General features: G+C 43.1%; 1 long non-coding RNA gene across 5 annotated transcripts; it reads right to left on the bottom strand.

The window, feature by feature from the left end:
• Positions 1–322: 322 nt before the first annotated feature.
• Positions 323–26,952, bottom strand: LOC134472988 (uncharacterized). Of its 5 annotated transcripts, XR_010043067.1 has the most exons (4): positions 13,029–26,939; positions 12,521–12,570; positions 11,022–11,337; positions 2,114–8,031 (listed from the first exon to the last, which is right to left on the bottom strand). It is a non-coding gene; the product is annotated as an uncharacterized LOC134472988 (long non-coding RNA). The 5 variants fall into 5 exon arrangements; XR_010043063.1 differs by adding an exon at positions 323–2,071 and having other exon boundaries at positions 5,832–8,031; positions 11,022–26,939; XR_010043064.1 differs by adding an exon at positions 323–2,071 and having other exon boundaries at positions 5,836–8,031; positions 11,022–26,939.
• Between the last annotated feature and the right edge of the window lie 41 nt (positions 26,953–26,993).

Below are 26,993 nucleotides of genomic sequence, written 5' to 3'. Positions count from 1 at the left end.
CAGTGGTAATTGCCTGGGGATTCTAGGAAAGAACATCTTTCTTCCTATTTCAGATGCTTGGAAAATTCTGCAACTGTGAAATATTCATGCAAATTTCAGCCATTATACTGGGGCCCCATTTAGAACTCACAGATACAAATAATAGGCTGCATGTTTTTCAGTGTATTATTTGTTGTAAAGAAAATATTTTTACCACTTAAAAATCTCAATTTGTTTCCATATTATAGAAACAACTAAGAAGGTGAAATTGATAGTGGATGGGATTTTTGACACTGGAACAACAGAAGTGAGCCTGCATTAAGTATTGTGAGCACACACACTCTTGCACAGACAAAGCTTTATTGAGGAAACAGGGTAGGAGACTTCAACTGAAGGAAGTCATCATCAATGGAGAGATGAACAAAGCCACTTACAGAAAAAAGAGAACAGTGAACTTTTACTGATCTCCTGGGGTAGGCTAAAAGTGCAATGCATTTCCACTGGTCAGAGGCATAGTTTCAAAAAGATGTTTGCTTTTCGTGATCACCAGTGGTCATGATTAACTTGTCCCAGGTCTTGCAGTTGGTGCCCTTTTCCTGTATGTTGTAGTCAGGGGTTGTGAGGAGAAAATTAAAATCAGGACATGAAGTTTGTAATATTATTTATGATGGTCATTCAGAGTTAACACAAAGTGCAAGAAATCTATCCACAACACCAAAGACATAGAATATTTAGCCAAGGTTCCAAATCCCACAGCATGTCCTACATGAGTCCAGATGAAGACCCAGAGCTCATGACGATGCCTCTCACAAGTCCAACTGGAGGTCTAGAGCCCCCAAGAAGGACTCATGCCAGTCTCTTCTACGGATCCATGCTGGGAAGCAGGTCAGCAGTGGAAGCCAAAAAGTCCATGCCAGCGGGGTGAAGGAGTTATGCTAACAGCTTAAGGGTTCTATGCTGGAGCTGAGAAGTCACACTCAAAACAAAGACCAGGGCTGTCCTGAAGAGCACCACAGTCATCCTCAGTGACATGGAGACCCCAAGCTCCTCCAACGATAAGCACAATTGAGTACATGCCAGTAAGACAGTGTGAGGAGTTTATCCTGGAGATTAAGCGGCACACATCTTCCCCTCTGGAACGAGGAAACAATGCTCGATTGTGAGGACTAGAGCTTCTCCAGGAGAACCAGTGGTTCAAACAGCAACAAGTAGGAGAAACCATATTGCCTCAATACTTCAGCACCTCTCTTCTCCTTCTCCATGCCTCTAATTAAACTGACAACTTTCCTCAGGTGGAACATCTACGCTCAGCGCCCTGCTGATTTAATTCAGCTGGCATTAAGTTGACCGCCAGTTTTTTTTTTGTTTTTTTTTTTTTGCTTTTTTTTTTTGCACTGTCTATCGAACTCACTACCTTGCGCTTGCCAGGCAGGCAAAGCTTATGCCACTGAGCTAAATCCTCGGCCCCTGACCACTAGTTTTTAATCCATAGCACTGTACAAACATTCTGGCCTTGTGGCTGGTCCAGGCCTTATGACAGAGCTAAAGGATTTTAGGTGTTTTGGTGTTGCAAAGCCACCAAAATGGGTAGAAGAAACATACACCAGCTCCCATGGGTAATGGGCCAAATTAACTTTGTATTATAGTCCTGGACAAAACATTTTTTAAATGATCAACATGTCTGTGTGCAGAACTGAGTAAAATATGACCCAAAGGTTAAGATGGCAAAGGGAACAGATAGAAATTGACAGAATAGCCAAGACTTTTATCCCATATTAAACACCCATCAGTTGCCTGTAGGCTCAAGTGAAAAATCAGTGAAAACATCATCAAAAGTGATCGTCAACTTTCTGCAAAGTAACCGAGCCAACTATTTTACCACACAGGTTAGGGGTGATATCTACAGCAAAGCTGGTGGGAAACTAATAATATATTACCCAGCTACAACACCTTCAAAATTGGGGTTTTTTTTTAAAGTCAATTGAAAGCCAATGAAACTAGAGAGCTTATTTAGATTATTTTTCCCCAGTCAATCTCCTCATTTTGTATAAATGTTCTGCTTCGGTGGTTTCATCAGAGTCTCCTGAGAAATCTGTTGAAAGAAAAACAACATGCCATGTATAAAAGGGCGACATCTTACTGAGCTCAGGGATTTATTTTGTCATTCCAGATTTTTGTCCCACCAAGGTGGTCCCTAACTGTCTCGAACCACCCACTTACTGTTTCCTGGGGATGTTCGGTGACCAAAACTCAAATTTAGCCTCAGAAGGCCATTCAAAGTCATAGCTGTCCATTTCTCTCTTGTACATATACCGTACCTGTATGCAAGCACAAATGCTTGTAACGGTGAGAACCGTCTAACAAGAGCAACTGGGCCTCCACCTTTTTCTGCTTCAACAACAGGCAGCATCAAAAGCAATGAATGAGGACTAATTGCACTTGTCTGGAACACAAGGTCAAAGCATTGAGATCCTGAGAGCTGATGCTTTCCAAGAAATGGTGTGTATATGGTTCTATCTGATTTGAAATACTCCTTTCCTGGCTGGGGCTCCAGCTGCCCAAGCTAAGAGGCCCTGTGCAGCACCAATTTCCAGGATGCAGCCATTTCAGACACGGCCAGAAGGTGCCCTCTTTGAAGTAAAAAACAACCATATGCACTCCCTCATTTTGATCATTTACAGAGTGTCTCAGTCCACAACCAAAACAAGAGTGTGCATGCTTAACACCCAATATTACCATCATTCATTTGTACTGGCTTAGATGGGCATTTGTTCCCTATTATCTGTTCTTGCTTGACACTTGCTGAGTACAGTCTAGTCACAGGATTGTGAATATTACATGGATGCTCCTAGGCTCAACATGTCCAAAATCTCACTCATCAGCTTATATTTTCCAGCTCATGCCCCACTCAGCAAGCAACCTTGACATCCTCTCTGACACTTCTTCGGTTTTCTTATCCTTTTCATTCCTCGAATGTTTCTCAAGTCTGCTTCCGTTTACCTAGTACTCTGTACCAAGACACTCCAGACTGCCATGGCCTAAAAATGGCTCACGGTTCTATGGACTGCCCAGTCTCTACTAGGCAGTTTTTCTGCTGATCTCATTCACATTCTGCTATGAATTAGGTATCTGGATCCCTCCAAAATTCATGTTTTAGAACTTAGCTCCCAGGTCATGGCATTAAGAGGTGGGACTACGGATGCAATTAGACCAGAAGGGCCATGCTCTCGTGGATGGGACTAATGGCCTCATGAGAGGCTTTGAAGAGCTGCCTTTCCCCTTCTGTCCCTTCCACCATGTGAAAACCCCTAGATGGCACCATCTGTGAGGGAATGGCTTCAGTGGATACCAAACCTGCTGGTGCCTTCATCTAGGATTTGCCAGCTCCAGGACTATGAGAAATAAGTTCTGTTGCTTACATATTACCCAATCTCAAGTATTTGGTTAAGAAATAGTCTCTCATGTGGTGTAATCAGATGGTAGCTGAGATTACAGTCATATAGAAGATCAACAGTGACTGAGATAACTGGGTTTCTGTCATAATCTGCCACATGGGCCCAAAACAAAGGGGCTGGCCTTCCTCCTAGTGGAGCAGGGCTCCTGTGGAGGGCTTGCCGGGATATCTTTGTTTTGTTTTTCAAAAGGGTGTCATTATGTAGTTTAGACTGTCCTTAAACTCACTAGGTAGCCCAGGCTGGCCTTGACTCACAGCAATCCTCCTGCCTCAGCCTCCACAGAGTTAGGATCACAGGTATACACCACCACACCTAGTCATTTTAAAGCTTAGGCTCAGTGCCAGTGTGGTATCACTTCCTCTGCATTCCTTTGGTTCATAAGGGCACAAGGATGTCCTGGATTCCATATGGGTTGGGACTACACAAAGCACGGATATTGGGAGGCATGCTTTATTGGGAATCACATTTGGAGACTAGCTGCACAAAATCTATCCACTTCCTACATGTTTATGCCTTGTTCCTGCCCAGGTCATCTTCCTCTCTAGGCTGGAGGTCTAAGTAGTTCCCCTGCTCTACACTGCCCCCTGCCATCTAATCTCTGCATTGCAACAGAATGTTCTTAAAAATATCAAAAGGCAAATTTAATCAGTTTTACCTATTTATAGAGCTGGGCGTAGCGGTGCACACCTGTAATTCCAGAATGCACTTGGGATGAGGAAACAGGTGGATTTCTGAGAGTTTGAAGCCAGTCTGGGCTACAAAGTGAACTGAACTGCATAGTGAGACCTGTTGCTCTTGGGACAGTCTCAGAGCCTTGAGGCCTTCCATCCAGAACTGCACTTCAGCCTCCCTCGTCTCTCTCTGCCTGCTCCTCACTCTCCCTGCCACCATTTTAGACTCCAGCTCATTGAGATCACTATCCTCCTTCCATTCCTGGGGCCTTTGCATTTGCTATTGTCTCTGTCTGGAATATTTTTCTCCACTTCTTCACTTGACCAGCCCTCCTCATCCTTTAGGCCTGAGGCTCCCCTGACACTTCGGACCAGTCAGCATGCATTTCTGCTGCAGGTCAAAAGAAACTGCTCAAACTCGCTCCAGCAAAGAGGGCATCTGTTGCTTCGCGTAATTAACTCATTGAACAATGAAAGTTCAGGCATGATGGCACATCATGTAACCCCAGCACTTGGGAAGCTGAGGCAAAAAGAGTGCAAGGCAAGGCCCATTTAGCTATATAGTAAGACCCTGTCTCAATGACAAGCAAATGACTTAGATATGAATTAGACCCAAGAGCTAAAAAATGTCATGGGGAATCTGATTCAAGTCTCATCAATGTCTTCCTCAGGATTGGCTTCCTCTCCAGCCAGTCTCCTTACACCGCTCAGCCCTGGCCCAGCTTCTTGGTCCTGTTCTGTGATGGGTCGGGCCTGGTTCCTAAGCACCCCCCTCCTCCAGCTGGAGGATGGCTTACTGTACGGAATAAAAGGGATAAAGAGATGGTTCCACAAAGGAAGAATCAGAGCTGTCGCTTTAAGTGGGCCCACATTCTCGGCAGGGAAACTTTGACGAATCACTTTTCTTTGTTAGCACCCAAGTACTCTGGTACCCTAGGATCTTTACACAGCTACTTCCTCTGCAAGAATGTTTTCATTCTTTTTTTTCTCTGTCTGTCTGTTTTTGTTTTTGGTCTTTGAGTTAGGATCTCACTATGCCATTCAAACTGGCCTTAAACTCACTTTGTAGCTCAGGCTCATCTCAAATTTGCATTGATCCTCCTGCCTTAGCTTCCTGAGTCTTTTGTTTTCAAGTAATATAAATCCTTTTTTAAAGAAATACTTTATTTTAAAATTCATACAGAAACTTCCAAAAATAACACATACCTTCACCCAGATTCCCCCAAATATTAACATCTTAACAGTTTGGCTTTCTTGTTCTTTCTCTCTTTTCACATATGTTTATATATGTATGTGCACATACATGATACACCTCTATCAATATCTATACTACCTGTCCAGCCATCTGTCTCTATCATTTATTTTTTCTGAATCATTTAAGAGTAAGTTGCTGATGTAATGCCCCTTTACCCCAGGCACGTCACTGTATATTTTGCCTGGATTGCTTTTCTTCCAGGCGTCTACACATTTCATGCTGTATGTGGTACACTTTCGCTAAGTTTAAGCCTTTGCTCAAATGTCACCTTACCACAATTTCAACCCACCCTTATGCATGCTTTTGATTCTCTTCTTTTCACCTGTTCCTCTTCCCCAGAACTTGTCACTTTCTAAGATGCTTTAGAATTTTCAGAGTGAGTCTATTTTAAACTTCCTAAGTACAAGGGTATGTGATCTTTTTGATCACTGATATATCCTATTGTGGACTGAAAATTGATGGTCAACTTACACACCAGCTGAACTGAATCCGTGTGGTGCTGAATGTAGATGGCCCATCTGAGGACTGTTGCCAGCATAAAAAGGAGACCTGGAAAGGAAGAGTAGTGTTGTGGATCCTCCTACGTGCTTTTTAGTGCTGTTGGTTCTCCTGTTGCTGTGGATTCTCCTGGAGGAGCTTGCTGAGCTTCTTTCCTGATATGAACTTGGCTGTTCACATTATCAAAGGAGCTCGGGACCTTGTTGCTGAGAATGGCTGCAGTTCACTTTCGGAGGGCTCTGGTCCTTACTTTGAGCATCGCTTCCTGGCTCCTGAAGGGAAGATGGTGCGCTGTTCAAATGTCCAGGAGAAGCTTGTCATGCTGGCTTCCTGATATGAAGCCAGTTCTCATTGTTGGAGGAGCTCAGGATCTCCTTGTCACCAAGGATGGCTGTGGTACTTTTCAGGGGAGCCCTGGTCCTTATGTTGAGCATTGCTTCTTGGCTCCAGTGCAGAATACTTAACCTACTGGCACAGATCCTTTGTTCCGCTGGCATAGACTTTCTTGCTTCCACCACTGATCTTTGGCCTTCCCAGCACAGATCCATGAAACAGACTTCAGGAGTCATCGTTGTGGGCCCTAGACCTCCTGTTGGACTCATGGGGGACATTGTCAAGGCTATAGGTTTAAGCTGGAGTTATGTAGGACACTGCTGTGGGACCCAGGCTCTTGACTGGATTCTCTAAGTCTTTAGTTTGTGGACAGAGTTCCTGTACTTTTTTTTGTATTTGACTCGAGTGACTACCATAAAATAATACTATAATTGTATGTCTTGTATTGTCTTCTTCTCCTTGCAAACCCCTAACTATATCCCAATTTTGTTTTCTTTTCGTTTCTTTTTTATAGTACTAGAGATTGAACCCAGGATCTTCTCAGCGAGCTACCTTCCAAGCCCCCATCCCCTTTTTGTATGTTTTATTTTGATACAGGATCTCACAAAGTCTCTTAAGTTTGGCAGGTGAGGCTCAAGCTCAGAATCATCCTCCCTCATCCTCCAGAGTGCTTTGGTTACAGGCCTGCACCACCAGAGCTGGCCTAAATTTCTAAAACAATGCTTGATATATAGCAGATGGTCCAAAAGTAGTTACTGAGTTAATTAATTGCTGATGCAACCCAAGGTCATGGTGAGTAGGAGATTCAGTGCTTTCATCAGCTGCTGCCCTCGGTGCTCTTCTGTAACATCCTCTGGTATAGCCTAGGTCCTCAACTGCTCCATCTAGGATTCTGCTTTCTATATCTTTTAGCCATCATATGGTTGACCTAAGGAAAAAATTGTGAGATCTCAGATGTTTCATTTTGTTTTGAGATAGGATCACATTGTGTACTTCAGGCTGGCCTTGAACTCACTTTGTAGCCCAGGCTGGCCTCAAACTCACAGTGATCCTCCTGCCTCAGCCTCCCGAGTGCTGGGATTACAGGTGTGTGCCACCACACACAGTGAGATCTCACTTTTGTCATTGCTTTTGACTTCTCCGTTTCACTCCTTCCTCCCACTTCAAATCTACTTTTTTTTTTTAAACAATAGGAAGAATTCACTGAGAGAAAGAAAGCTTCTGCCTAAGAGGGACAGGAGGGAGCCCAGATAATGAGTTGCCCACCAACCCTGCTTCTCAGGGGTGTTTACTGAACAAAGCCATGAGGGGAGGGGGGCTCAAGGTGGGACAGAGCTATGATGAATCAGTACGATTACAAGAATACTTGCTAAGGTAATAATTGATTCAGTGGAAAATCACAAGATGGGTCTGAGATGGGCCGAGACTATGGTGAACCAGTAAAGGTTACAATAAGCACAGTCACTTGGGTAATATTGACTAGTTGGATTTCATGTCTACTTTTTTTTTTTTTTTCTTTTTCTTTTTTATTGATACCAGGGATCGAACTCACGACTACCTGCTTGCAAGGCAGGCGCTTATGCCGCTGAGCTAAATCTCCAGCCCCTCATGTCTACTTTTTGCCCTGACATGTTCCTCTCACTCCCTTCTTGTGAGGTAGGAGGCGCAGCAGAGCCTGCCTTGGAAAAGTCACTTCCCCCTCAGGCTCTCAGTCCCGCCTCTCTCACTCCTGTGATCTCCGAGACTCTGATAGCATCTGCCAGTCTCTTTATACACGCTGTAGTGAATCCAGGAAGAGAATGGTAGGCGTTTCGCTAACGGCAGCGTGTGGCTTGTTCTCCTGTGAAAGGAATCATAGGAGATCAAAGGTGAGAAAAGTGTTGTCTGTGGTTGCTGCTTCACTGCTACTCAGTTTGAGAACTAGGTAAGTGTTGATTTCCATCCAAAGCTACCATGACACTGAAGCTCTGAAATTTGCTTCAGTTTTCTGAATCCTGTGGACTAGGGGATTTACTGATGTAAGTGTGGTCCTGGGTGGCAGCAAGGCCTGCTGGATCTTTGCAACTTGGGTCAGAGAGAGGGCCATATCTGTGAGTTGAGACAGAAGTGACTTCATCCTGGCTGGAATATTCCTGATTTATCTTAAGCTAATACCAAAGAACCAAGCACATCCCTAGAACGATGGTCCAGTTGTAAAGTTCCACATACCACTTTCATGGTTTTGTCTATTTATAATTTTCTGAGAAACTAGGAAGGAAAAACCAACTAGAGCTATTCTGAAGGAATCATGGCAGCTGCAGTCATGTCAAGGTGAACCCACACAAACAGTAAACAAACAAAAAACACAGGCAAAGCACTTTGTGCATCCCCCGATAAACAGACAATATTCCCAAACTAGCCACTGTCACTGGCTTCTGGGCCCTGGGTAGACTCCTGCTGCAGCTGAGGATCCATGGGCAGGGATCAGGGAACATTCCCGAGTCCTCCCTGCCATACAGGTGTGCTGTTGGACCTTGCATGCAGTTACTGGGGGACCATTCAGAAGATAGGGGTCTAGAAACACTAGTTGCTGAGATCTAGACAGAGCTTCCAACCCCTTATCACCCCATCTCAGAGGCTGAGCCCAAAAGTCTGAGTCACAGAAAGCATTTAAAAGTTTCTGGAAAAATCATCCAGGCCAGGAGAACTTTGAGTATTTTTCCCCACACATTTATTTAGTCTATTGAAATATTATATCACTTATTGCTTCATAACAAATAACTCCAAAATGTAATGGCTTAAAACAATAAATATTGGTTGTTTCACATAGTCTCTGAGTCAGAAATCTCATGAGTTTGTCCTCAGACAGTCAGCTAAGACTGCAGACATCTGAAGGCTTTATCTGGGGCTGAAGGAGCTGCATGTAGCTCACTTACGTAACTGTTGGCAAGAGTTTAATTTTTTGCCATGTGGACTTTTCTACAGGGCCTCCTCCAGGGAAGGGTGGGGAGACAGAGAGAAAGACAGAAAGAGAGAGAGAGAGAGAGAGACAGACAGACAGACAGAGACAAGACAGACAGACAGAGAGACAGAGAGAACTGCAATGTCTTCTATAGCTTAATCTCAGAAGTGACACTCCATCTGCCATATTCTGTGGGCCACACAGACCAGCCTTGTACAACATGCGTGGGGATCATGTAAGGCATGGTAAGTGTCATTGGGACTATTTCAAATGCTGCTTGCCATAGGTATAATTTACATACAATGACATTCACAGATCTTCAGTGTATAGTTTGACCAGTTGTAAAAATGGAATATTCTTTAAACCCACACCTCTGTGAAGCTTTGACCATGTCCATCAGCTCAGAACCTCCTTTCATGCTCCTCTCCAGTCAATCCCATTTCACTCCAAGCATCAAGCAATCTTATTTCTATCCACATAAAATCATGGTTTTTCCTAGCCTAAAATGGGATGAACCTGGAACCATATGCTATGGACTCTTTCATCTTCTGCCTACTGATTTGGGATTCATCCATGGGTTATTCTTTCAAAGGTTTCTTCCATCTTACCACTGAGTTTTGTATTTTTCCCACCCATGTGTGACCTCACCCTTTCTAAACGTACCCGCTAACAGACACCTCGTAGTTTCTCCTCATGCTTCTCCTGCTACTAGACTGGGACCTGCTCAAGGACAGAGGTTGTGTCTCATTTATTTCTGGATCCCTAACATGAGCTCAATGCCAGGCAAAAAGAAAGTTCTGGGAAATGTCACCTCCTGGGACTTGGGAGTACAGCATTACGGGAAGGAGGAGTCAGCAGGGCACTGGCTGGGCACCAGCAGGAGACCAGTGTCCACAGAACCCATGAGCTCAAAGGGATCTCCAACTAGATGTTCCAGGCCAACAAACAGGCTTTTTCCCTGGGTTCAGCCTTCTGGATAGTAGAAAGCTCAGTGGTCAGGGACAGGCTAAAAAGAAAGTAAAAATCTATTCTGTCTTGCTTCTCTATACCTTTCACTCTAAGTGTGCACCTGACAGCCCCAACCCTTAGGGTGGAGTTTTGCAGCCCCTTGCTCCTATGAGTATAACTCCCCCAGCCCACCCTCTCACACTGTTTATTCTGGCTTCAATCCCAGAAGGTCCCTGAGGAAAACAGGGCTGAGGCTCTTATTTATAGGCTTTTGGGAATCCCAAAGCCTCTAGATCATGGATGTAGGGGTCAGAGCTGTCACTGAATCCCTGCCCTATCACCTTGCGGCTGTATGACCTTGGTCCTCCTATACCACTTCTGTTAAATGGACTCATCATTCTGAGCTGGAAGATGGATGTAGGAATAATGGAGGTAAAGGGCTAAAGGCAAAGGTAAAGCACAGTGACTGGCAGAGAAAAGTTGGAGTGACCTAAAGGGATGAGATGTTAGATGTTAGACCTTCCCCATTTTCCCACAAAAGTAGAATTTATACCAGTATCCACAACTAAGGATAAAAGGCGTCCCAAACCCAAAAGGCTGCTGGCTCTGCTCAGAGCTTGATAAGAAGTGCCATTTCAGCAGAACTAGCTCTACCCACAGTGTGGGAGAGTGCAGGGACTGTGAAAAGAAGTCACTTGTCCCTCTGTCCCTTAGCATGGATTGGCCCCTAAGCAGGGTAGGTGTGGCCAAATGCAGTGGGCAAAGATGGCTGTAATATCTGTATGATCGCGCATCCTAGCCTCCAAGCGATTCCAGCCCCCAGACATTTGAGTCTTCCTAGCTAACACCCAAACATCACAGAGCAATGTGCCAGTTGTCTGTTGTCATGTAACAAGTTACTCTTCCACACAGCAACTAAAGACAAGTATTCATCAACTCACCCAGCTTCTGATAGTGAGGAATCCAGGAGTGGCACATTTGGGTGATTCTGACTCAGGGCATCTCACAAAAAATACATTCAAGCTGTGAGCCAAGCTGCAGTCACTTTGAGGATGGAGGGTTCATTTCCAAGTTCATTCACACGCCCATTCACAGGATGTCTCCGTCTCTCTCCAGATGGGACTCTCCACAAACAAGTGTCTTCATGACTTGACAGCTACCTTCCCCCAGAGTGAACCATCCAAGAGAATCACTCATGAGTGACATACTGGGCTGGTCTGTTTTCTGTTGTTGCAACAAAATACCTGAAGCTGGATGCTTTTTAAACAAAAGAGATTTAGTTCATAGTTCAGAGGCAAAAAGTCCAAGACCAGGAAGACCCCACCTGCTTAACCTCTGGTGAGGCCCTTGTGAGATGCATTATAACAGGAGGAATGAATATGAAAGAGATCTTTTAGCAAAATATAAAGCTAGAGGGATTTAGGCATAAGCTTATCCTCTATAACAATTTCTTTCTTGGAAGAACTAACTCATTCCACAAGACCTTTCTGAGGGCAGTGACACCATGATCTAATTCCCTTCCACTAGGACTCACCACTCAACTCCTCCACACTGAAGATCATGCTTCCAGCTCATGAACATTTGGGGAGATAATCAACCACGTTCAAACCATAGCACTGACTATTACTTCTACCATTTCCTATTGGTCACACAAACCAATATCCTATGGACGAGGACTTCCCAAGGGTGAATACCAGGAGGCAGAATCCACTGGGAGCCGTCCTAGAGGCCACCTTCTAAGTAGAATCTCTCCTATGCTTAGCCTAATTCCTGGCTCAGACTCCTTAGGCATGATAAAATAGTGATTGTCTTTTGATGCAAAGTTTGAGGTGGTCTGTTACACAGATGTAGGTAATTTGATCAAAACTAAATGAATTATTCCTCTGGTTTAGGGTGCCAGTAGAGGGCGTCTGACTTCTCGTTGCTTGACATGCACTTTGAGCAACTGAACATAACAGCCACCCTACCTCGATAACCGAAATAGGGCAAATGGCATTGAAGAGAGAAGGCCGAGGAAGTAACCAAGTGGTGAGTGGGCACGGAGAGGTAGAAAGGTGGATCTCACCAAGCCCACAAGCCATGGTTGGAGCTGCAGAGAGTAGATGTGACTGGGGCAGCTGGCCTGCTGGGGCAAACAGATGAATGGTGAAACCTGAGACCACCAGCAGGGCACCTAGCCCTTTTTCAGCTTGGCCTGTAGAGAGATCCCTCCGTAAGAGTTCCCCAGTACATACACAGGAGCTACATCTACAGACAACAAGCCAAGCAGCTTTCAGCCAACAGACAGGAAAACAGACATCTTCCAAGCTATGAAGACAGAGTCAGCCAAGGGGGAGCAAGGAACATGCAGAGAAACAAGTTCTTTCTTTCTGATTCCTGCCCAGAAGAGGGAAGAGCAGAGAGAAAAGGCCCCATCCATCTCTCCAGCCTCAGGTCCTACCTTTTTGGACTTTGAATCCAGTGGAAGTTGACCTTTGGAAATGAGGAATACTGGAAACAATACGCTGTGTTAGTAACTAAAAGTCACTGAAAAGCTTTAAAACTGGTGCCAAATGCTCATCAGGAAAGGGAGACAGCAGAAATTATTTTTTAAAAACTGATATTTACTTTAAGGTGTTGATAGTCTCTAATCAAACCAATTCTAGGAATGATCATTATTACTGTCCTTGGCTCCTCCTCTTTCACTCTTAAGCATGTATTGTATGCCAGGCATTGTCATAGACATGGTCCCCAGGATTCTGTGTTGAGCAAAATAGACTTAGTCCCTGTCCTTATGCATTTATGATCTACTTGGGAAGGGAGACATTAAACAGCTAATCCCACAGGTATAATTTCAGGCTACAATAATTATAGTTAGTTAAAGAATAACTGACTGATTGCTATGTTCTGTCTATTCAACTTCCAGGTATCTCCTAAGCCTTCCCCTACCCTGCTCATCCCAGACATACCTGCCCTCGTTCAGGCCCCAGTGTCTCTCATTTCGGTTGTTTCTTTGGCTTTGATCTCTTACCATCTAGCCATCCTCCACCCCTCCCCAGAGAGAACATAATAAAGCATAACAAAAGACAGACAGCTAGTCATCCCTCAGCAGCCATTCTTCCTTTAATCATACAGCCTTTCCTTTTAGCTGAGCAACACGTCAGTCCAGAATAAGGACTACATTTCCCAGGATCCCAGCTGCTAGTTGTGGCCATGTGACTCACTTGTGACCCAGGCAGTGTGAATGATGGTGATGCCTGCAATTCCAGTTCACATCTTTAGAGGGGAGGGGTGTCCTCCTACAGCCCTTTTACTCCTGCCGGTTGGGTAAGATGCAGAAGTGGAGCTGCTACCCTGACTGTCTTGAACCTCAAGAACAAAGCTGTATTGGGAATATCAGAGCAGCCAGCCAAAAGGAGCCAGAGCCATTGACATAGGAGGCACTATATTGACACTCATTTGCCTACCAGAGTTTTTGTATAGGCAAAAAGTCAACTTCTATCTTGTCTAAATCATTGTTATTTTAGAGGCTCCATTATAGTACTTGAGCCTGTTTCTTAAATAATAAATGCCTCAATTCAATACCCATCCAGTGGCTCCTTTGTCTTCAAGCACTTAAACTGAGCTCCTTCAGCCCCTGTCAGTCTAGTCTTTGACCTTATCTCTAGCCCCTCTTTAGGTTACACTCCTTGCTTTAGCCAAGCAACTCATACTGGTGTACTGTACCTCCAAGTCTTTGCTTAAATTGTTTCTTCTGCCCAGAATGCCTTTCTTCTTTCTTTGCTACCTCCTTCTCACTCATCTTTCAGGATTCAGTCCTGTCCTTTAAAAAGTTATGCTAGAACCCTGTCCTTGCCCGCACCCTGGATTATGTTGTCTGCCCCTGCTAGATGCGCCCTTGCACTTTGTGCCTATTTCTCTCATGTTGACTAGACTCTAAATGTCAAGAGCAGAAGGACAATCTCAGTCTTCCTTATACTTACTGCCCAGTCCAATAAATGTCCAGCCCCTAGCAGAACAGGAGAGCTTAATAGATATGCTGAAATGAAAGAACAACCAAACTAATCAGTAGACATCATCCATTACCCTTAGCATTCTGTGCTACTTACCTGCCTGTCTCTACCATCACCTGCATTTCCTGACACAGTGTTATGGTTTAGATCTAAAATGTTTCCCCAAAGTTTTACATTCAGAAGGCACAGTTGCTGGAGGCATGGCTTGGAAGGAAGTATTCTTGTCCCCAGCCCCTCCACCTTCTCTCCCTGATTCCTAGCAGACATACAGTGAAGAGCTTTCTTCCCTCATGCCATTTTTGTCTTGGAGCCAGCCTATTATAGAATAAATCCACCAAAGCTGTGAGCTAAAATAAAGGCTCCCCTTTGTAAACTCTCAGGTATCTTGTCTCCATGATAGGAAAATGATAATATAGAGACCACAGAGTTCTCACTGCGAGGCACAGGAGACGCTCAAAAAGTGTGATCCCAGTAAATTCTTCCAACCCAGTGCCCTCTGGCCTGCATCATCATTTTCCTGTAGAGCTTCTAGTTCATCTCACATTATCACAGTCTATACTGAATGTGCAACATTTTCTAACTAAATGTGTATTTGTTGTGACAAAGATTCTTTGTTTGGCCAAACTGTAGTCAGGTTTTTGAATGTTCTGCTAGGCCCCTTTGAGTACTTCCTTATAAAATCCGATTTTACCAAAGAACATGGCTAAATCAGTTTATCTGATCATTCTTGATTAATCCTCATTCTTTACCAACCCCCAGGCAATATCTGATCACTAGCCTGACTTCAGCAACAATCCTGTTAGGTGGGTTTAGCCAAAACAGCTCTAACCCCTGAAGTTTTCTCTTGGCAATTTTCCATTTTTGACACCCCCAAAACTGCTTCCTCATTATAAATTCCCACTTGCCTCAGCTGTATTTGGAGTTTAGCCCAATTTCTTGCCGCCACTGCAAAGCTCCATTGAAGTGGTGGCTATAAGCATATCAGTGATCCTGGGTAGAGTCTGCTTTTCCTTGCTTTAACAAATGTCATTGAATAATTTTTCTTTAATGGTTGCTGTTAATATCATAAGCTTGCTTTTGAAGGCTGGCAGCTTTTATGCAAACCAGCATCTGACCACAGTAGCCTCAAAACAGTAGCAGAAAGGCTTTGCTTGTTTAGGTGGCCTGGATTTAGTCAGTTCTTCAGAAAACCACATCTCAAACCACATTTGGTTTTGGTAGCAAAGGGTTAGAAAGCATGTTACAGAGATTGGAAAAGGGCACTAGATCAGGTGGGCTTGTGAAGCCCAAAAAGGGTATAGAAGCACATGCTCTCTGCCAGATGGGAACAACTTGGTCTGAATAGGAAACCAGAACTTAAAGCCCACAAAGTCCCTGGAACACAAAGTCTAGGTCTCCACTCAGCAGCATAAGTAGATCTTGGTCCACTTGGCAAGAGTCTCCTGTTCAGTCTCTTTATTCTGATCCTGGTGAGGGACAGATAAGTTAGGATGGATAAGGTTTTGCTGCAGTAAGCAATAATTGTGAGAATCTCATTACCAAATAAACTCCTTGTTCATGCTCAGTCTCATCTGAATTAACCAGGAGAGTCTGCTAATGTAATTTCTTAGGGACACAGGCTGAGGGGATGGTCCCAATCCAACACAGCTTTCATAACTGCAGAAGGAAGGAAAAGAGAACATAGAACCCCACCCCACCCCCCAAGGCACTCACATCTGCTATCCTGACACGGCATGTTTCTCACTTTTGCTCAGGTCATGTTAAGCAAAGTCATATGCGCTCACCTAAGTTCAACAAAATAGAGATATATAATTCTCCCATCAGAAAGAACAGGAAGTACTTAAATACTCTACCACAACTACCACCAAAAAAAAATTGCCGTCCGGTAGATTTTACTAACTGTGTGGTTTTCAAGCAAGCCGTTTCTGAGCTTCAGTTCCCACCATACATAAAACAGGAATAAAAATAGCTCTGACATAGCAAAAGCAAGAGTCTCACTAAGATGACTCAGTGAGACTGTCTGTGGTGGGCTGGACACGGTCCTGGAACCAACACTTGGCTAAATAAATGCTCACTTTTTAAAATTAAATCATGGAGAACTTTGCCACAAAGCAGAAATAAAATGGGAGCCACGTAGCCACCCACCTCTTTCAACCTCAAACAGCCACCTGTTAAAAGTCTCAGAGTCCTCAAGGCCAATTTCAGGGGTTTTTTCTTTTTTTTTTTTTTTTTTTTGTCTTTTTCCTTTTTATTGGTACCGGGGATCGAACTCACGACTGCCTGCTTGCAAGGCAGGCGCTTATGCCACTGAGCTAAATCCCCAGCCCCTAGGGGTTTTTTCTTGTTCCTTGTCCATGATCCTCCATGACAGCAGATCATGGGGCTTTTTCTGAATAACTGCTGCCTCCCTGAAAGAGACCCTTGAAATGGCAGGAGTATATTCTGGGCCCCAGTGACAGCAATTGGCTGTGCTTCGGCAAGTACAAATACACATTAACTGTGACATGTTCATGACCTGTGCCATTTCTGGGCCAAAGCTTTAAGGATCAGGAGGTAATCTCATCATTGTTTTCCTCCAGTGCTGTGCTGGTAAATGTTTAATAAGCAACTTTCCCAAAGAAAGAAGTATTTGTCAATTTCGATTAGTATAAATTTTTCCCACCATAACTGATTTCAGCCCGGGTGATATTTTCAAGCATGGAATTGGAAAGAGATGTATACTATAAGTTTCCTCTAATGTAAGCTGGTTGTAGCACACCATGCATCCCGTCTTCTCCCCTGAGAACAGCATTTTTCTAAATAGGACAAGAAACTACTGCTTCTTTTTTTTTTTCTAAGCCTACAGCACCCCGTATTCCCAGGCGGTCTCCCATCCAAGTACTAACCAGGCCCGACCCTGCTTAGCTTCCGAGATCAGACGAGAAAGAAACTGCCTACATCCCTAATACAACAGAGCCATAGCTGACATGTAGTTGCCATGTGACTCTTTGTGTAAGTTAGAGAGTTGAGGGTTATTAGTCACCACTGCAGAGTAATTTAGCTGACACTGACTAACATAGTCCCCGAAACTCTTTGGCTTTGGTAATATTCCTTCTTCATTCTTTCGACCAAAAAAACCTTATCAGAACCCATTACACAGGAAAACACATAACAGAGTGGATATAATGCAGGTTTGAGAGCCAGACCACCTGACTTTGTGGCCCAGTTATACCATTTATTAACCATAATGTTGGGCAATTTTTTTAATCTCACAGTACTTAAATTTCTTTGTCTATAAAATGGGACTAAGACTAGCACCTACCTCATCAAGTTGTCATGAGGACTGCATAGTTTAATATGCGTAAAGCACTTAGCCTAGGGCCTGCCATCAAATAATAGCTGCTGCTGTTATTACAGGTTGCCAACCCCCAAGCCGGGGGTGAGGAGATCCAGTCCGGGGACCTCTGCTTAAGGACTTCATTCATGGTCCAAAGCAGAAGGCAGACATAAGAACAGAAAGCCACACTAAATCACGGTAAATACAGAAACTAAGGGAGAACAGGTGGGAGATGGCAACTAACTTAAAAGCTGAAACTGTGGTCCAATGGCGCAGAAAAGCTTCAAAGAGAAGCAGATATGTAAATCAAACTTTAAAGGATGAATTAGTCCAGGTGAAAAAGGGAATTAGGAGCAAATGAGATTTCAGGTTTTCCTCTTAGCTCACCTATCATTCCTTGAGTCCTTTCTTGGACACCTTTTTCCTCGCATATACTGGCTTCGCAGATGTTAGTCTTTATTTTCCTTCCCTTCTCCCTACCTTCTCCCAGGACAAACTCATCTACTCCACAGTTTTGAAGCCAGTAGTATATAATAGCATTTACAGAATGCTTAATGTAAGCAAGGTGCTATGTTAAATACTTTACATCTCTTACCTAATTCCAGTCACGATGACCCTATAAGATAAGTGTCATCCAACTTCACTTTGCAGAGAGAAACTGAGAGCCAAGGAGATTGGGTGATTTCAGTGTTACATAAGGCTTTCAGCAGCAGCTATCCAAATACTCAAATAAACATGGCTTGACCATTAAGGGTCTATCTCTGATCACAAGAAGTCCAAAGGAAGTCTCCCCTCATGGTCCCAAGCATATTGGTTTTTTTTTGTTGTTGTTGTTTGTTTGTTTGTTTGTTTTTGGTCTTTTTTCCTTTTTATCGGTACCAGGGATCGAACTCACGTCTGCCTGCTTGCAAGGCAGGCGCTTATGCCGCTGAGCTAAATCCCCAGCCCCCCAAGAATATTGTTGAATATCAGGCATTGCAGCCTCCCTTTGACATGCAAAAATAAGGAGGCAGGTCCTGGGATATATAGCTCAGAGGCATGGTGCCTGCCTGGCAAGCGCAAAATTGTGAGTTTGATTCCTGGTACTAAAAAAAAAATTTTGATCAAAAGTAAGAAGCATGTTTTTCCTGCCTAAGAATCAATCTCTCTCTCTCTCTCTCTCTCTCTCTCTCTCTCTCTCTCTCTCTCTCTCTCTCTCTCTTCCCCCTCCCCCTTCCTGTTGTTTTTAATACTATGAACTGAGCCCAGGATCTTGGTCATGTCAGGCAAACTACATCCTTAGCCCTTTTGAAAAAAAATTTATTTCTTTGAGATAGAATGTGCTAAATTGGGGCTGGGGATTTAGCTCAGTGGCTCAAGTGCTTGCCTGGTAACTGTAGGTCGTGAGTTCAATTCTCAGTACCAAGAAAAAAAAATTTGCTACATTGTCTGAGCTGGCCTTGAACTTATGATCTTCTTGCCTCAAGCTCCTGTAGCTGGGGTTACAGGTGGACACCACTACATCCAGGCGCCCCCCCCCCTTGAGTTTTAACTCCAGCCAAAATGGCCCTCTCTTGGTTCCATACCAATATTTGCCAATTTCTATAGTATAAACTCTCCACCGTGGCTGATTTCAAGCTGCCAGTGTAGACCTGGTGGCTAGCCTAAGAGGCGAAGGAACTTCGTGAATAATGTGAGGATCTCATGAATTCCAAACCTGAAGAGGAACCAAAAGCAGTTAGGCTGAGAACACTCCCAAAGACATGGTACAGGCATTGCCTAGCTGGACAGCCACTACTGGCCACTGGCCTCCCCAGTGCTGCTGGACTCTCACCTCCCTTAGAGCCGGCTCTGTCCCTAAAACCCCCTCCTTTGAAGGTCAAAGTCCTGGGCAGGAATATCATGCTGGCCAAGTCTTGGCATGTGCTCACTCTCCTGCCAAGAAAGCAGGTGGGTTTCTGTCCTTTCCACTCTCCTGAAGGGAGCATGGCCGTTTTCCTCCCAGTCCTGTACAGTAGAGATTTTCCACAACATAAGAGAAGTGTTCCTCTGCTGAGTACCACAATTCTCCTCCACTTCCCAGTCTCCTTTTTTTTTTTTTTAGACCTTTGCACATGCTGCTCTTTTCAGAATATGCTTCTTTATCTCCTCTGTGTAAATCCTCCTCATCTTTAAAATTGTATCTCACTTACACAAAATTCCTCCTCAGTCTGAGTTAGACACTCAGACTATTGTGATCTCTCTGCAGCCTGTACTTTCCCAGCATAGCCTCCAACCACCTCTTACCTGCACTTTCCTCTGCTTGACTGCAATTCCATAGGGTGGACACCCTCCCCTCACTGGGTCCTCTGAACCTTGCACAATACTGGGCACATAATAGATGCTCATTAAACATGTTTTTGACTCAATGAATAAAGGAGATAACTATAAATGGGGCTACCACCGCCCACCAGTCCTCTGGCCCTAAGATTCATACTTTCTTATCCTCATCTGGTCTGGAGCCAAACCTGTTAATGCTACCTTCACATTATCTTTCATATGGCCTTTGCAGTAGCTCCCTGCAAGGACCTCTGTTGTTTTTGCCTACCCAAAACCCTTGTCTCTTATTTTGGCTGTCACCATTTACTGTTAAGGAATTACTTCTCTATTCTCAACAGTCCTGAGGGAACTCTGAGTCAATCAAGGTGCTTTTTATTTTCACCCAAGGGTAAACATGAGATCCAAGCCAAGTCAAAAATCTGAATCTTGGAAAAAATGGGAAAATGGCGGAACAGTAAGCAGCACAGTAAAGAGCCTCTCTGAGAGAAATAGCCCTGATGCTGGAATATAGCATTCTAGAAAAGACCAGAAGGAAAGAAATGAGTCCCCTTGACCCAGGAAGAAACTAATGTGAGAATTGAAGCCCACAGAGAGAATAAAAAGAAAAGAAAAACTTAAACAGAAGGTGGTAGCCAGTGGCACTTTCACCAGAGCTGGTCCCACTGTGCAAGAAGCGCCACTGGGATCCAGAGACGCACAGTCACAGTGAAGCTGGTGGCGGGCAAGCCCAAAGGCCTCAGCGGGGAGACGTGGTGGCAGAGGGGAGCAGTGGACCGCAGAACTGCACTGGCTGGTGGTGAGTGTGGGGAACTCAGTCCTCCTGCAGGAGTGGGCAATTGGCCAGGGGCCATTTTGGAGTCAGGCAGGATAAGCCCGGGAGCAGAACTGCAGCCGATTTATTTCAGCCACTTCTAGCAGAGAGCAGACTGGGGGAAACTGCTTGGACTGAGTCCCACTTCTGTGTGTGGTTCAATGGCCACTGCTGAGGTTCCCCTAAAGCTATCCCTAACCAAGTCTGGCACACACTAATGTGGTGGAGATTCCCTGTGGTTAACCAGCTCAGGAGGGAGGCACCAGACTGCCCCACCCCTGCTTATACTCCACTAGTCACCAGCAGATTGGGAAAAGCAGCAAACAGCAGAAATCCCTAGCCAGCAGCTTCAGAGTAACTATAACCAATACAGGAAGTGCCAGGGAACTCACTACCCACTTGTCTGGAAGAAACCAGAAACATGACAAGAAGAAGAAGCAAAAGGCAGTCTCCGGCCTCCAACCCAAGCAGTACTTATCCAGGAAATGTAAACACAGAAGAGATCTGGAGTCACACACCTGCAGTTTCTGAAGTAACAGCAATTGAAATAAACAACTTCATGAAGCTATAAAAGAACTTAAAATAGAAATACTAGTACAAGTAAAGGAAGTAAACATAACAAAAGAATTGCTAACCACCTCTAAAGAAGACACAGATGGAATAGAGGAGCATAGAAAAAGGAGGGAAACCTTCAATGAAGAATATTTTAAAAATTTAGAATACATGAAACAGATTCAAAGAGATTACCAGAAAATTAAAAACTCCATTGAGCTGGGGATTTAGCCCAATGACATAAGCACCTGCCTGGCAAGCACAAGGTAACATGTTTGATCCCTGGAACCAAAAAAAGAAAGAAAGAAAGAAAGAAAGAAAGAAAGAAAGAAAGAAAGAAAACCTCTATTGAAAGCTTGTAAAACCACTTCAAAGAAACTAAAGATAGACTATCAAACCTTGAAGACTGGTTTGCAACTTGCGATTGCAAAAGGAAAGATCTCTTAAAAAAAAAAAAAAGGAACCAGGAAATAACAATACAAAGACTAGAAGATGACAAGTGGATCTATAACTTAAGAATAAAAAACGTGAGTGAAGAAGCAGGGGTAAACACAAATGAAATACAAAAGCTATTTACAGAAATAAAGAAAATTGCCCAAGCATAGGAAAAGGAAATGATATTCAGATATATGAGACATACAGAACTCCTGCCAGCTATAACCAAAATAGATCTACACCCAGATATATAATAATCAAGATCCCAGAAATTCAACCCAAGAACAGAATATTAAAAGCTGTTAGAGAAAAACAAATAGATCTCCTATAAAGGAAAACTCATCAGAATCACAGCAGACTTCTCAACACAAACCATCAAATCAAGAAGAGCGTGAAGTATTCCAAGTCCTGAAAGAAAATAACCTCCAACCTAGATTGATGTACCCTGAAAAACTATCTTTCAAAATTAATGGAGAAACAAGATGCTTCCATGACAAAGAAGAACTTGGAGAGTTCATGACCACCAAACCAACCCTACAAAAAGTACTGAAGGACATTCTAAAGAGAGAAAAAAAACCATGGTTTCAGGAACAGCAGCAGAGGGGGCTCACTGAATGGAGCAGACAGTGGAATAAAGGGGGAAAGTAGACAACCAATGGCAGAAAAATAGCGAGGCAGAGAAGGATAGCAATAATCACTAATATGGATGGCCTCGATACACCAATAAAAAGAAATACAAGCAGATAGATCAGGAGATAGGGTCCATCAATATGCTCTAGATAAGAAATATAATTAACCTGAAAAAGTTTTATAGACTGAAAGTCAAAAATGAGAAAACAATGCTCTATGTGACAGGGAACCAGAAAAAAGTGCGGTAGCTTGCCCATGAGCTGCAGATTGGTTAGAAAGCCATGACACTTTTGTACAATGGAAAACTACTCAGCTATACAGAAAGAAAACCTTAAGGCTCTTGTAAGTAAGTGAATACAATTTGAGATCATGCTCAGGAGTAAAAAGGTTCAGAATTACTTAGGCGAATAGGGGGTTGCCTCCTAATCTAAAAATCAAAGGAGTTAGTGGGATACAAAATGCACAGTGTGCCCTGTGAAAGTGAAAGGAGAGCAGTTGTCTAAAAAGGGAAGGCAGTGGCCATTGTTAATCTTGTATCATGATTTCAAACCCATATTGTTTTCATTGTTCTGTTTAGTTTGGTTATGTTCTGTTCCTGTTTGTCTACTTGTACTAGATTTGATAGCATGGACAGCTATTCCAAAGAGAGCAGGATATACTATGGTAACCATTTTTGATTTCCTATTAACTTGATTTGAAGCCCTGTATTACCTTCACTGTTTCATTTTGACTGATTTTATTCGAATCTGTTTTGTTTGATAGTATCAAGTCTGAGGGTACAGGCAATTACTTTGAAGACAGTAAGATTCACTATGATACCCATTCTGGTTTGACTATTATCTTCTTTTGAAATCCCATAATGTCTCCAATGTTTTGTTTTTATTGGTTTTGTTCTGTACTGTTCTGTTCAATTTTATTTTGCCTGATGATATAGGCAATTCTAACAAGAGACATCATGGCAACCACTGTTGATCACTTTGTATTTTGTTTTTAAGTTGTGTACTATGTCCACCCTTTTGTTTTGACTGACTTCATTTTGTTTTGTCTCATTTGGTTTCATTCTCTTCAAAATTAAAAAAAAAATCTGAATCTTGAGTGGAAATCTTTTTTTACTATTTTTTCTTTTTATTGGTACTGGGGATCTAACTCACGACCACCTGCTTGCAAGGCAGGTGCTTATGCTACTGAGCTAAACCCCCAGCCCCATTGAGTGGAAATCTTGAGTCAAGAATATTGTTGGGTTTCAGGGTGACCTCACCCAACTTCATAAACAAATAAAGAAATAGCTATAGAAGTAAAGCAAAGGAAGATCACAATATCATCTTCAGATTATGAGACTGACACGCTGCCTGCTGTGCTAAGGAGATAATATCACCTTTGTTCTTGACAGAGATGTTAGAGATGTGTCCTCACTGGCATACAACGGACTGACTTACACAAGACACCAAAATTAAACTTCTCCAACTCATCCTGGTAGTGCTAGGACTCGTGTGAGTGAGCCTTTCCCTGGACTGCATGGTGACCCTGTCCCTGCTGCCTGAGTGCCCCCCTTTCCAGCTGTGATTATTTTGGGCTCACCCAGATAATCCAGGATGATCTCTCCATTTCAGAATCCTTTTTGCCACATAAAGTGATTTGATCCCAGCTTCTGGGGATTAGAGTGTGGACATCTTCGAGGGGCTATTATTTCTTCGTACCACAAAACATTAACAGAAATAGCTCTTGTCATAGATGGGTGGATACCTCTTTTTCTCCTCTCCTGTCTGTCATGTAAGTGATCTTTAAATAAAGTAAATCTGAGCATAAGCCCTACTTAGAAACTCCCAATTCCCCCAAAATTCACTAAATAAAATCCACAGCACCCCTGCTCCTAGAAGTTTGCTCCAAGCATTCTCAGCCTGAAATGTTCCCTTCCCCAAACCCCAGATCTCTCCAGCCTTCTGGTTCCTCCTGTTACACTCTAGTTGGAACCCTGCTGGTCTGTGAATGCCACATCTGCTATCTGACAGTTGTAGGGCACAGCCAGCGAGATCTGAACTCAGATCTCTGCTCAGTCACAGGCCAGTCACACGACCATGAGTAAGGTCCAGTACTCAACCTTTATGTGCCTCCATTTTTTTTTTTTTTTTTTTTTTTTATCAGTACCGGGGATGGAACTCTCACGACCGCCTGCTTGCAAGGCAGGTGCTTATGCCGCTGAGCTAAATCCCCAGCCCCCGTGTGCCTCCATTTTTAAAATACACTGATAATAAAGTAGCTGCCCTATATATAGACAGCTGTGAGGATTAAATGAGATTGTGCCTGTAAATCACTTAGTCCATTGCTTGCCACATAATATCCAATAATAGGTGTATAACAGCATTTATTTTTTTGGATTCTTTTTTTTTTTTTTTTTTTTTTTTGGTCTTTTTCCTTTTTATCAGTACCAGGGATTGAACTCACGACTGCCTGCTTGCAAGGCAGGTGCTTATGCCGCTGAGCTAAATCTCCAGCCCTACAGCATTTATTTTTAAAAATTAATAGTTGGGTGACTAAATGAATGAGACACCACTCTTCCTGGAATGTCAGTATCCTTCTTATTGTCTCGTTAGTTACATTGTGGGCTTTGGTGCTTTTCAGAAGAATGAGATAGAAGCATTTTGGCACAAGAACAAGACTTTTATTATTATGCTCTAGGAAAAGGGGGAAACTTATGGGCACAGAAATCCCAGGTTGACCCAAAGGATAAACAGCTTTCATGGCATCAACAGGGGAGAGACCTGATCTCTTGACATCACACACAGAAGTGCAATTTTAGTTGTGCCTTTTGCCTTATTCTGCCTTTTGCTCCCCACCACCTCCCCCCAGACAGGATCTTTCTAGGTATTTCAAGCTGACCTCCAACTCACTCTATAGCCCAGACTGGCCTTGAAGTCACATCCTTCTGCCTAAGCCTCCCAAGGGCTGGGTTATCATAGCTTTTCATGTAATATATATCATGATAAGTCGTCATTCTAGGTGTCAGTTTTACTATCCTAAAAAGTAAAAGTAACCATACATTACTTCATGACTATTCTACACACAGATTTGTCCTTTAGCCACCTGGAATTTGTTCCTTATCATTTGGAAAAGTTCTTCATTGGACTTTAAGTAGGTTAGATCATTCCCCTGCCTCAGTGGGTTTGATTTTAATGAACTTGTGGGAGATTTCTTGGCCCTGGTTTCTTGATTTCTCTACTGACCATACAGTGTTTGAAGGCTGAGATGGCTTCCTATCCTCCCATCTCCTACTGTGTTAATTTTATATTGCTGAAGACTGGTTCACCATTTAACACTCAGTTCTCTGATATTTTGTTAATTCTGTAAGAATATAGCTTAGTTGTCTTATTTCCTTACTAACCACCAAAGCCTACAACATTTTTAGTTGAATGAGTAAGTCTCACATTTTGTGCATCATATTAACTGCTTTCCCACCTAAAGGGCCTATTTCTGGTCAGAGTTGTTACAGGGATCGGTGGTGGAAGGGGAAGGCTGCTTGTAGCTACATCCCTGGGCTAGTGCCCTGCTCACAGAAAACCTTAATAAACTAATCTTATTCAAATGAATTTTGGCTACATGGACGCTTCTATCAGAGAAGCCCTGTGCTCTCAGAGGCACCAGTTTGTCATCCCCAGTCTTAACTGTAATTCTACTACTGCCTAATGTTGGACTGGTTGCTGCACAGCTCTAGACCCCAGCTCACTTTCTGGAAAATAGGCATAGCAACCCCTGCTTCATTCTACCATCAAACAAAATCAAGCAGGCATCTTGTAAAGTTCATTTCAGCGATGAAAATGAATGTTAACTTCTGTCAAGTAAAGTAGAAGAGACCGCAGCTGCAAGGTTAGTAACCTCATCACTAGGATGTAGAAATAGCAATGGTTTCCTAATCACACCCTCATAAAAAGTCCAAAGGGGCTCAATTTCTACACCAAAAGCTGTAGAAATCATTTCCCTGTCCAGAGGTCATCTCTCTTGAGCAATTTTTCTGAATTAAAAATATAAATTAAATTAATTAAAATATAATTAAATATAAATAAAATATAAAAATATAATTAAAAATATAAAGGCATTACCTGCATATTATAGAATTACAGAATTTTTTTTTGAAATCTAAACGCACACGCCTAACCACGCTATAGAAATCTCCAGTAGTAACCATCAAACAAAATTTGGGATTTCTTGTAATTGCAATTTTGTATCCTGCTGGTGAACACTTTTCTCTTGTCATTAGTCATTCAAGGGGTGAATTTCAGCATACAAATTTGTTGCAATTTAGTTAGCCAGCCTGTTATTGTCCAACATGTAGACTGTTGCCTTTATTTTTTGGTTTGGAAATTTGAGACTGGTATAAATATGGTAACTACTACATTACACAAATATTTACACTTACACATATTCTTATGTCCTTGAATTTCTATAAGTGGAATTGTTAGACCAAAGGTTATGTGATACATATTGTCAATTTATTTTCTTTTGTCTTATTTGTTTATTTATCTTATTGAGACAGAGTTTTGCTATGAGGATCAGGGTTCAGGCAGGCCTTCAACTCACTATGCAGTTCAGACTGGTCTCCAACTCACCGCGATATTTCTGCTTCCCTGAGAGCTGAGATTCAAGCGCGTGTCACCACGCCCGGCGCCAATTTGTTTCCTACGAGTGATTTTAACCATTTACATTCCCTCGAGCAATTTCATAGCATTTAAACGGAGTTGCAGGTGTCATTAACTGTCAAGGGACGAGGTAGAACGTCCCGCGCGGGCTCTGGCTCTCCCTTACGTTTTCCCGCCCACTCTGCACGCCAGCCAAGAGCGCAACAAGCACCCCGCCCACTCTGATGATGGCCCGCCCCTTCCTTACT

The sequence above is a fragment of the Cavia porcellus genome, unplaced genomic scaffold (genome assembly GCF_034190915.1).
Source record: "Cavia porcellus strain 051 isolate PalLab524CR breed Dunkin Hartley unplaced genomic scaffold, mCavPor4.1 scaffold_25, whole genome shotgun sequence".
NCBI lineage: Eukaryota > Metazoa > Chordata > Mammalia > Rodentia > Caviidae > Cavia > Cavia porcellus.
The sequence above is the reverse complement of the archived record's forward strand: the minus strand, read 5'-3'. Positions and strand labels throughout refer to the sequence as shown.